This window comes from Bradysia coprophila, unplaced genomic scaffold, assembly GCF_014529535.1.
Source record: "Bradysia coprophila strain Holo2 unplaced genomic scaffold, BU_Bcop_v1 contig_732, whole genome shotgun sequence".
Taxonomy (NCBI): Eukaryota; Metazoa; Arthropoda; class Insecta; order Diptera; family Sciaridae; genus Bradysia; species Bradysia coprophila.
The window spans coordinates 81,053-93,079 of record NW_023503972.1 but is presented as its reverse complement, the minus strand read 5'-3'; the positions used below and the strand labels follow the sequence as shown (position 1 = coordinate 93,079).

Sequence of the window (12,027 nt, the reverse complement as noted above, 5' to 3'; positions counted from 1 at the left end):
TTTCAGTGTATTTTTAAGCTTTTCGTGATATCGCAAAAACTGCAGGTTATTTCATTATCTTTGGGAACACGGGTTCTCCAATTCAAATGAGTGATAGATCGTTGGATTCGTCTTTCAATTCTAGAGAAGTCGCGTCTTTAATTTTTTCGATTATTTTGTTTGTTTTCGGTGCAAAGCGTTCAAAAGTGAAGGCTTGTCAGAGGGTCCCGCGAACAGTTTTTCGGAAATTACTCAAGAAATAATTATTTAAAACCATTGTTATGCTGTACTAATGTCGGTCTTGGGAAGACCTACCAAAAATATAGTGCTCGCCTTCTCAGCAAAATTGATGTTTCACGGGACTGACTGTGTAGTGTTCTAGCCTGCCTCATCCACTATCGTTTCACATATATAAGATCCCAGGTCTTCTGTGTGGCAAGCCTACAGAAACTGCAAGTCTTCGGAAAAAGGAAAAAAGTAGATAAAAATGACTGCACTTCCAGACGCTGTTGCAGTAGTAGAGCCCTAGAAAGAAAGTTAAAATTTTCAACTTTATAGCAACCTTTTTCCGAAGACTTGCAGGTTTTGTAGGCTTGCAACACAGAAGTACTGGGATCTTATATATGTGGAACAATAGTGGGTGACATGCTACAACACTACACAGTCAGTCCCTTGGAACATCAATTTTGCAGAGAAGGTGGACTCTCTGAACACTATATATTTGGTGAGCAGTCTTTTTTTTCGCTTGTCAATAAAAAGAAATAAAACGGTAAAACGTAATAAGGTCCAAAAAAATGTTTTTGTCATAACTTTTGTGGATGTACTTGCACCAACCAGTGCAAGTCCTGTAGTACGTCTTCCCATGACCGACATTAGTACAGCATAACAATGATTTACAATAATTATTTCCTGAGTTATTGCTGAAAAACTGTTCACGGGACCCTCTGACAGCCTTCACTTTTGAACACTTTGCACCGAAAACAACAAAATCAATCGAAAAAATTAAAGATGTGACTTCTCTAGAATTCAAAGATGAATCCAACGATCTATCACTCATTTGAATTGGAGAACCCGTGTTCCCAAAGATAATGAAATAACCTGCAGTTTTTGCGATATCACGAAAAGCTTAAAAATAACTGAAATGTCACTTCGCAATCTGTTGACAAATGAACAATGAAAATGTTATGAAAAGAATCTTGCATATGTCATGTACCAAGAAGGCGGATATTAAAAGCGGTGGAGGTACAGCCGATCGTCATTTTGTTGCACAACATCTTATGATTAGAATTTTGCTATTTTGTCCAATTTAAACTCAACAATCAACATACGTTTTTACCGCTTTTGTTGGTTTTTTTCATCCAATTCATTCCATTCATTCTATACATGTATTTCATTAGCGTTTTACATATCTCCCATTTCACACGAACTTGCTTCTCACGTTTGAAAGATCAGAAAAGCATTTGTATTTTACATTTCTTGGGATAAAAAGATGAAAAGTAGAGTTTTCGTGTGAATTTTGTTGATCCGAGGCGTAGCCGAGGTCAATAAACACGCGAAAACAAGACATTTCATCTATTTATCCCGAGTGGTTTTTGCATGCTTTGGAAGTCGAAATTAGTGCTTGAAATATGAAAAGTACCGCTTTCGACGCATGTAGCATGTAAAATACATATAATGCACAAAAAAAACCTTCTAAATTGCTTACTGCCTTTGCGATCAAATCAGATGTGATCTAAACTGTTCTTTTAGAATTTTGATTGACGCTACCTAGTACTTCTTTAAATGCTTGGACACGCAAAGTATATGGTGCCACCACAAGCAGATAATGAGAACTAACCACTTGTATGTCAATGGTGCCAATCGACAAAATCAAAAATGAAATTGAATTCGTTGGTTCAATTGAATGTGGGAAGTGTGTAGGATGTAAAAGGAATGAATCCTACAATCCCATAGTCATAATATAATTGAGTACCTGTAAATCTAAAAATTTTTTTTGGACTAAATGGATTTAAATGGAAGTGCGTCACCCCTCGTCTTGCGGTCATTTCTTATTTTTCACCATCGAATCCAAGCTTGAGTATTCGTTGTTTCGATTATCATTTTTCATTGTCAATTTCAATGAAACTATAGCCTAGATTTGGACGTTTTGTACTTTCAGTGATTTTTATATTTTTATAATCCTTTTTCCAAAATGCAAAACAATTATTTCTACAGCATATGTGTCAAGGGATTCTTTTGATAACGGCCTTGCCGAAGTCAGACGCATTTTTCAGTGGACCTATTTTTATGCGCCACGTTAGGTGTTAAGCACTAAAAGCCGAATGCATTTTTTCATTATTTCTTTATCAAAAACAAAGAAAACCAACATGGGCGAACTTTGACACTCTGTCACACTATGTGACACTCTGATTCCTAAAAAGTAAGTACAACACGTATTTTGGCCAAATCTTTCCTGTACACGAAATTGTTTGAGTGGATTAAGCAAGTCTCAAATTTTCACCCCAAAGGTCCATTAAATGTGTGTCACTACCCATGTATGGTTGGTGTTGTTGCAATCCTGATATCAGTAATTATCATAAGAAAGGATGTTGTCGTTGTATTTTGCGTGAAGAGGAATCATTAAGAGTTCGCCGAAATAGAAAAATGTTTACCCATTTTCCAACTGCTCATATCTCAGTTTAAATGAACTTTCACCCCACAAGACCCTTGATGCCCCAAAACTACTTACATGTAATTATATTTCCAACGATATGTTCCACGACCTTGTCGGCTTTATGTATTTTGGAAGTTTTCCGCAAGTAAAGTGCATCTTTTCGGCTTTGTATTGGTTTTCTCGTTAAATAAAAATAGAATAGTTTGTCTCAGATATTTTTGTTAAAGAAAATAATACAATTCAACTTGTAATTTTCCTTTCTAATATTAGAGATATTGATCAGATGCATGTGATACAACACTTTGGATTGATAGTTTCACAAGTAACGAAACTTTATTTTGAGTAATACCCCTGGAATCAGCACGACCCGGCCGAAGGCCGGGAAACAGTGCTAGTCCCATTATAAGGGTTATATATCTAAGAGTTAAGATACAATAATAGACATAAAATAGACAATTTAGAGTTTTGTGTAATAATTTACATTACCAACGAAAGAAGTGCTGGAAAGTACGGCTGATTTACGTATGCTTCGCCTCGAATCAATACATGAAAATTCACGAGGAAACTAAACTTTTCAAAGCTAGTTTATGAAATTTCATCTAATGATGTACAATTATTTTATCAATCACTGCGACTGTAAAGTGTAGCACATAACTCGGGTGTTGTAAGTTTAGCTTTCGTGTAATTTATGACCTCGGTTTCGCCGCGGATCAACAAAGATCACATAAAAATTTTGGTCTTCAGTTTTTGAAATAATTTATTATTCATTCGGTTGAGACGTAAAACTCAATAGGTTCTTTTAATGTGGTCGTTTACACGAAGTGCGGTCGTATGTTTGTTTGCCTAGAAAACATTGCTTATTGAATGCTTTTTCGGTTGAAGAACATTTATAAGTTACCAAGCTCTTTTTTAAGGAATAATAAAGCCAAAAATGAATACATAAGCATATCGATGGTTATCACTTTGCCATACGTCGGTCCCGTATTGAGTTGAATAAATAATCATAAATAATTTACGTTTCCCTGTCATCGTATGGTTATACCACGATATACTTTGCCGTGGTTATACTTTATTCAGTCTCATAGATTGACAGGGGCAATGTAACATAAAAAATAAAATAAACGAACAGAAAAACTGTGCCTTGATTGGTTACGAGTTACGGTCGTCGAGTTAGCAAATTTCGTCTTTATGAATAACAAAAAAATGATGAATATGAGTTCGACGGTGTAAAGGAAAAATTGAGAATGTGAGAAAAAAAAATGTAATTAAGAACAATACCCGCAATTGACCTCCTCATAGACAATTTGCATAAATGGAAACACGCCATTCTAATACTTATATTAGCACTTACACCATGTTGACACCTTAAATATAGTAAACAAAAACAGAATTTCCTAAATAACACGATATGAGTCATATATACCCCAGTTTAGTCATGAAAAGTAAATTTTAATCGCTTGGCTTTCTTAACAGCGTCCAATTTCGGTTCGCTGAACCCATGAAAGTGTCAAAGTATTGGCAAATTTTGTTTACAATTTTTTCTAACATAAATCTAATGCAGAACGAGTAATTGGAATATGGTGAAATTGTAATTCCTTGTAAACGTTGTGTATTCCAATCAACTTTTATATATTCTAAATTTCCACAAAGCTTAAGAGTGAATCCTTAAACTGATTTTATTGACGGGAACGAAGGTGCTCTGATTTAATTCAATGCTAGACCGATGCTGGATCCTTCTATCAAATCTCAAAAATACGTAGCAGGTAAGGTCAGCTATATCACCATTATAGTCACTTTCGCGGAAGAGCCATGTTGCAGACGAGGCGGAACATTTACCATATTTTTGACCATATCTTCTTAAGGTTCGCCTTCACCGAGTGGTTCATATACTCCGCCTGAAGGTCCTTCACCGCCCGACATTCGTACAACATTCCAATGTCTAAAAATGCTTCCATCTTGAGTTATCACTAAAAGAAACTGTTCTCTCAACACACTGATATTACTTCACTTTTTACCATTTTACACCGAAAATACAGTTAAACCCAGCCAAATTTGTGTCGCAATTTGCTTCAGCTGTTTTTCAACTGGTTCAGTGACACAAACTCACTATCTCATACGTGTTTATTCATACGGTTGTTTTACCACACCACACACGCGCATAAATATCTATAAGGCAGTGAGGTTGTTTGAGTAAAACACCTGAAAAACAGCTAAGCAAATTGCGTCACAGATTTGGTTGAAGCTAACTGTAAGAAATTAATCGAAACACTTCTCGGATGTTGGGATATTCAAAAACACAATTGGCTCTGCTCTATATATTCTACGAAGGACCGTTACTCGGATATTGTCTTTACCCATATTTTTTAACTAAATAGTGAGAGAACTTACCTCCATATACTTACTTCGTAAGTACACGACAATTTCTTGTGTAAACACCAGTAATGTCTCAATTTTCTAATGCTTTTTATCGGTTTATAATCGTGGCATAAATTATTGAAATAACCCGATTGACCTTTCGCTGGCTACCCGAACATATTAGGCACAAGATTTTTCATATTTTGCACCCGAACCAAAAAAGAAAAACTGAAAATGACCAAAGCTCCGCAACAAAAATCAATTTTCTTTTCAATCAATTTCCTTCTCGACACGCTATGTGTATATAACGTACCCGCGACCTATTGTAATCTCTCATTTTCATTGTCGATTTTATGTACTACTTTCCCTTATAGACACTGAAAATTGTGGTATACACGTCCAGTACATATGAACCGTCTGTTTGGTCATCGTGCATGAATGAAATAAAACTTTAGTCCATATTGATCTTATCAGAACGATAAATTGTAACTGTAGTACAGTTAAAACATTACGGGTTATACTTGTTTATTGATTAAGGTTCAGTATATTCAATTGATTTGAAGTGAAGGTGGCCAGTAATTATTATTGTTTAGCTCAATTGGCTATTGTTGGAAGCTAAAACGAATTACAATTAACGATGTTGTATATACGGTATAGATGTGTTCCGAATGATTATCCGATTTAGATAATGGAAATTGGAAAAAAAATGTGCGGCTTAAAAACATCATATCACGGTCAGGCTATTGATTTTCGTAATATTTTTGAAAATGCTGAAATCGAGGCTCAAATCCAATTTTCTATTTAGAAAATAGAAAAAGATTCTTTTATCACTGCGAAGGCACGTCCCATCATATTGAATTGAATGCGTTGCATATTTGCATATGCATTTTGCTGGTAAATTTAAAATTAAAATTTCTTCGAAATGTCATTGCCACAATTAAGTATTTATGAGTTAGACGTACACAACATACAACTGGATAGTCATTAAAATGATAACCTAGAAGTGAGTGGTTTTGTGTCTTAGTCATTACGTTGATTCCAACAGAGCTTTTTGCTTCCACCCTTTCCGCTTTTTCACGCTTAATTATAGAAGCAAAGATACTGGAACACTGGAAACTCATAGCACAGATAAAAATATGGACCAAGATTTAAATCTTCTAGGGATTCACAGTACGCGTCCGAATCTTTTTTGGAATTAAAATTTCAATCCCTCAGAGATTACTTGAACTTATCGCCAAAGATGTAATCCCTAGGTGAATTAAATTTTAATCTTTTGAGCCTACTTTAAACACATTTGAACGAGCGCTGAAGATTTCAATCAGATCGACATATTGATACTGAAATCAATAGTTATTGATGACATCGAGTGCGAAGAACTTTATTGGGCTCTAGATGTGTAATTACGATACGAGGCCGCAGTGCCAATTTTGATCCCTAAAAGATTTGCATTTGTCCAATTCCTTGCTGGTTTTGAAATTATTTTTCGAAAGTAATCCCCTTGGACCTAAAAATTATAATCTCATATTTTTATCTATGAGTGTTAACAATCAGACTTGTTTTAAGGCCTGTTATCTCGTTAATAAAATCGTCGATGACTCTCGCGAGTAGTGATAAAGTGAGTCTTCAGGGGTTATTATTCGGATTTTTTGAAACAACTAAATTCAATCATAAAACCTCTTTTAAATTCCTAATTTCTTATAAGTTCTTTAACTTAAAAATTTGTAGGAAATTTTGGAAATTCTAAGAATTTTTAGGATTTTTTTTAAAATCAATAAAAGTTAAAACTTCGAGTAAGGTCCATTTAAGTTCATGAAGGCAGGTCCTTTTTCAAGTAAATATTTTTATAGTGAATTTTTAGTATGAATTTGCTTCAGATGTTTTTCACTTGATCCACTCATGTAATCGAAACTGTTTATATTGTTGATTCTGCTACACGCACGCGTATTTGTGTGAAATAGCTGAAGCACAGCACCGCTCCTAGCATGACCTTTAAGTTGTCAAGTGTCAAATTTGGATGCTCTATGGATAAAAGCTACCGCTTATGATTGCTTGTATTGTATGTTTTAACTCATACAACGAAAACAAGTCATCTTACTTTACAAAGGAAACGCAGTGCCTACTGTGATTTCATTAGCCTACGAATATTTTCCATCTTCATGCTAAAAGTAGTGGCTGTGACTGAAGCAAATTCATGCATGACATGTGGATGTATTTTAGCTCCTAAATTTTCTTTCCATCTTTCTCGATCTCGATCTCGAATTTCGGTTATCCGAAAAAATGGGTTTTAAGAAAATTCTATTGAAAATATTCCCTGCCCTAGAGGTGTGCGCCGATCTTAAAATAGTCGGCGGCGGTGCGCCGACTGGTAAGGGATCGGCGGCGGCGCACCGAACGAAATTTATAGTCGGCGGCGGTGCGCCGATCGGCGCGCCGATAAATTTACAAAAAATCTAAACTTTCGAAAATAATGCAAAAACATTTGAAAAAGCGTGCGCAATCCTTTTTCCGAACACTGAATTCTTACTATCTTGCGATCTGAAGTATCAACTACTTATACAAGGGGAATCAACTGAGACGTATCTCACCTTTTATATTTTGAATGTACAATTACTGACCTATTATCTTAAAAACATCTAATTTAATGAATCCAAGAATGATTAGTGAGTTTGCGTAAATGACACATAAGCTATAAGTCAACTTATAAGTTGGAAATTTTAAGTCACATCGTCATACTAGATGTTTTGCAGGTTTCTTATTTCTAACTTATAATTTATGTCATTTACGCAAACTCACTACTATTATCTTTCGATTTATGCAATAACCGTTCCCGTTGCCTTTAGTCCATCTTCGATGTAGGAGTGAGATCGTAGTAGAAAGTTTTCGCAAATAAGAGAATTAGATAAACTTAAATTTATAAGTAATAAGTGTATAGACTACGGTGTTACTGCCAGCTACAATGTGCAGATGGCACCAGCTTGTTCATCACAGATGACACGTCAAATATAAACCAACGTCACGCTGAATTCACGACCCATAAGCGATTCATTTGGAAATTTCTATTGAACAAATCGTCGATCACGCAGCGAGCCGTACTTAATAGTTCTTTCGTATCGAATCATAGCCGGAGAATTCCGTCTGTAAAGTAGATTATGTGTCGCATAGTTGTCAAAGTGTAGTCAACCACAATATGTGAGTTTTCATAGTTTAGCTGTGTACTGTGTACATAACCTAATTTCGTGGAATTCAGAATTTGTAGCTTTACATCAAGTACATCACTACAATAAATCGTTTCGTATCATGACCGCTCGATTGCTTACTCAATTCCTCTGATTACATCCCGATTAGCAAGACAAAAAATCGACAGTCTCTTCCCCGTGGAATCAACATACGGTAATAAGGTTTTATTTCCCAAATTTTGTACATAAAGCAGCTAAAAATTGAAAATAAAGATATCCGTGTCTCGTCTTTTGACGAAAAAACTTGAAACCGGAAAGATTTTCCACTTTATAAATTCCTGAAGCATGTGATTTGCGCCATTTTCCACCCAAATTCTACATAAGGTCTTGAGTTTGCCACTTTACAATTACAGTAGTATTCACCCAGTTTTGACTGATGCACTGAATTTTGTTCTCTTTCTTCTTCCTCTTATCTGCATCAACAGGCAATAAGAGAAACGTCGTCTGCCGTCTGCCGCGCTCCATTCCATTGCACAGGAAATAGAGTAACGTACCCAAGGGTTCACGTTAAGTGAGGATACAGAAAAGACAAATGTTGTTTCGACCTCGGGTATCGATGGCGGTACCAGGCCAGCGTGATCTGACCATCCCCAGTTGTATGTTTTAACAAAAAACTCCTTTCTACGCATATAGAAACATAGCAGCATATAGAAACCTGACTTATAAATTAAGAAAGATAAACATTTGCTAAAACCTTGTACTCAGGCGAACACTTTTGTATAGATTTTTCAATTTAAGTTTATATTGCCGCCCATTAAAATGGCTGAAAGCACTAAACGTATAAAATTTCGGCGCGACGAAAATACAATCGGCGGCGGCGGTGGCGTGAGCTATAATCTTTCGGCGGCGGCGCGCCGAAAATTTAGCAAAAAATCGGCGGCGCGCCGGCGTAAAATCGGCGGTGCACACCTCTACCCTGCCCTCATGTGTAGCTGGTTGCAAAATTTAATAGTGTCATTAAAAAAAACTGTTTTGTTACAATTAGTGACTAAAACGAAACATACAGTTAATGCGAGTTAATGACATCCAGTCGACAATTAGTATCCCCAAGCTGTTTAAAATTTACTTCCATTAAAACTTAGGCATGCCATTTCCTTCAACTGTTAATGACGCACATAATATTATCATCCTCACCTCACACCAACACAGTCTACTTTACAGACTGACCTTCACAGGAAAAAAAAAACCGGCTTTGTTCAATATTCCCACATTAAGTATTTAAGTGAATTTTACATTACGTCGAATTTGTCATGGCTTGAAATGTGATTGAAATATTGATTTGAAATAGGATTGCATGTGCGGCCGGTGTGGTATGGTATCGTTTATAAATTGTGCCTTTTTGTCGTTTACCGTTTTCTATTCAACAAGTTGTGTTAATTTTTGTTTAAATTGACCATTTTGCTGGTACAATTACCCTATCATATTAGCAGTATTCCCCATCATTCGATGGAATTACGACGAACAGGCAAGAATATTTTCGGTTTATGAAAATGTTGGCCATGTTATGAGATCCCTTAACTTTATTAAGCTGAAGAGAGAACTGATCCCCGTAACGCAATTTTTGTTAGAGAATATTTATCCGGAAAACCAAGATTTGAGGTTGATGTCTCAAAGAAAAATTGATTTTAGAAACAGAGACAATGACAAAAAAATCGACCCATCTTAACCTCCATCAAAGTTCAAGTGAAAGTGAAGGATGTTATTGCCGAGTTAGTCACAAGTCTGTGTAAGTCTGTGGTACAGCTCAAATTGGAGGTTCAACTTTTTTTTTAGTATCAGCAACGGGTTAAACATTTGATGTACCTGATTGAGACTAATCAAATCAAACGCTTTCAGTTCTATGACGCACTCGTTTGTTTTAGGTGATGAAAATACCCTTAACAACTTATCTCCATCTCTAATTCCATATAATTACTTACATGACGTTATAAATTGTATCGTTCCATTGTAATGAGGTGTCGAATGCATGATAACATGCCATCATTATAAAGTTGTAACACTGACCCGAATTAGTATAATTAAACTGTCGTCTACAATTACAAAATTCAACTGTATATGAACGACTCGTGACATTAAGTATAATTGCTTTGTCTGCCGACTATCCGCATATCGCTAAATAATATTGTGTGTACCACCCACATATAACCCATCGTCATAGTGATAAACTGGAAAATAACGATTGTAATATTGTCAGGACGCATATAGCTGATGCGACAATTTGCAAATATTAGTTCACTCGTTTCCATTCCATATTGAAAAGTTTACATAACTTGTGAAAGGGTGACACTGACATATCATCTGACTAATTGTATTCAAAATTAAGTGCCAGGGCCGGACTGGCTATCAAATACATAGCAAATACTATTAAAATTAAAAAAAGGTCCAGATGTGATTTTCCAAGTCGCCACATACGTCTGGCAATTTAGTCCATACAATGATACAATCCTTGTTGGTGTTATGAGTTTTTTTCATCAATTTTCCTTTAACCCGAAGTTCTAAGCAAAAGTCCACGAAAAAGCCAATCTTTAGAAAACGCTGCGGGTACCAAAATTTCGAACAAATGGGATCACTTGGTACCCACTTAGAATTTTTATATTTGGTCTATGTTTCGATTTTGAACCGCTCAAGATCATATCATTGGATTCTGAAGGTTTAATAAAATCAGTCTCGCCTCACTTCAGCCTTTGGCCTTCAAGAAAATTTTCCCTGAAGCAGGTCGCACCCTGTGGCGAACTGAGTTCAGGTCCATTGATTTTGTAGAATGTTTCGTGATAAAAAATAGTAGATTGGACACACTCAAATGAAATGATAAAACTGTGTATCGTCCACATCGAGACATTCAGACACTACTTGTGAATTCTGAAAAGTCTAAAGTGATCAACGATAAGTTTTTACTTTTTATTCGTTCTATTTTCTATTTGTTTCATTGGCTCGATTTGTTACTCAATCATAGATAAGAGTATTGGCTCTCTTCACTTTTATTCCATTTAACTCATTGATAAGATTTGGAACGATGTGAAACAAATAGCCCTAGGAACAGCACTGATTCTAGCATGAACATTGAATGTAAAAAATATTCGGAGGCTGATTAAATCACCAGTAGGCACTGCGTTCCCTTTGTAAAGATAGATGACTTGTTTTCGTTGTATGAGTTAAAACATACAATAGATCAAGTTCAAGGTTATGCGGCTGTTCGACCCTAACCTGAAAATATGTGCGGTGAAAATGGGCGGGTACTTTCTTCACATTTGAAAATAGAAAAAATGTTTGAATGGTTTTCAAGGCTTTCTTGTAATATATTGAACTTAAACACTTACGCCATACAAGAAACATTTATAATTTCAACTTTTTTTATACAATCTATTAAATTTAATGTTTTCATTGATCCGGACAAAACACAAAATTAAACAGCAGCCTAATAAATCCAATTTTTTCATAGAGTTGAGGTTAGTGTTCTCTATGGATGATAGTGTTCGGGTTTCCAGTTACTCCGACTTGATCTATAAATCATCTTCAGATTACGGTACTTTCAGACGTAACCTCACTTTAGTTTCGTTGAATGTTTCGTTCATTCATTCGTGTGAAATTTTCTGACCGTTGGCATTTCAAACGTTCTTGAAGATGATCTATACATAGAATCCCAGTAATCACAAAGGAGTTTGCTCTCGGATTGTTCTAGAATTTTAGTTTTTCCAAAAATTATTCGTTTTTTGACAAACATTTTGCAGCTTTGCCTTAAAGAGATCTTAATTAATTGGATTATTTTTGATAATTTCCAGACAATATTGTGCTACTAAAACTTCT

General features: G+C 35.6%; 1 long non-coding RNA gene across 1 annotated transcript in view; it reads left to right on the top strand.

Annotated features, from left to right (window-relative positions):
• LOC119084123 overlaps positions 1–12,027 on the top strand; it is a 142,748-nt gene that overhangs the window by 64,792 nt on the left and 65,929 nt on the right. The gene's annotated exons all lie outside the window — the stretch shown is intronic.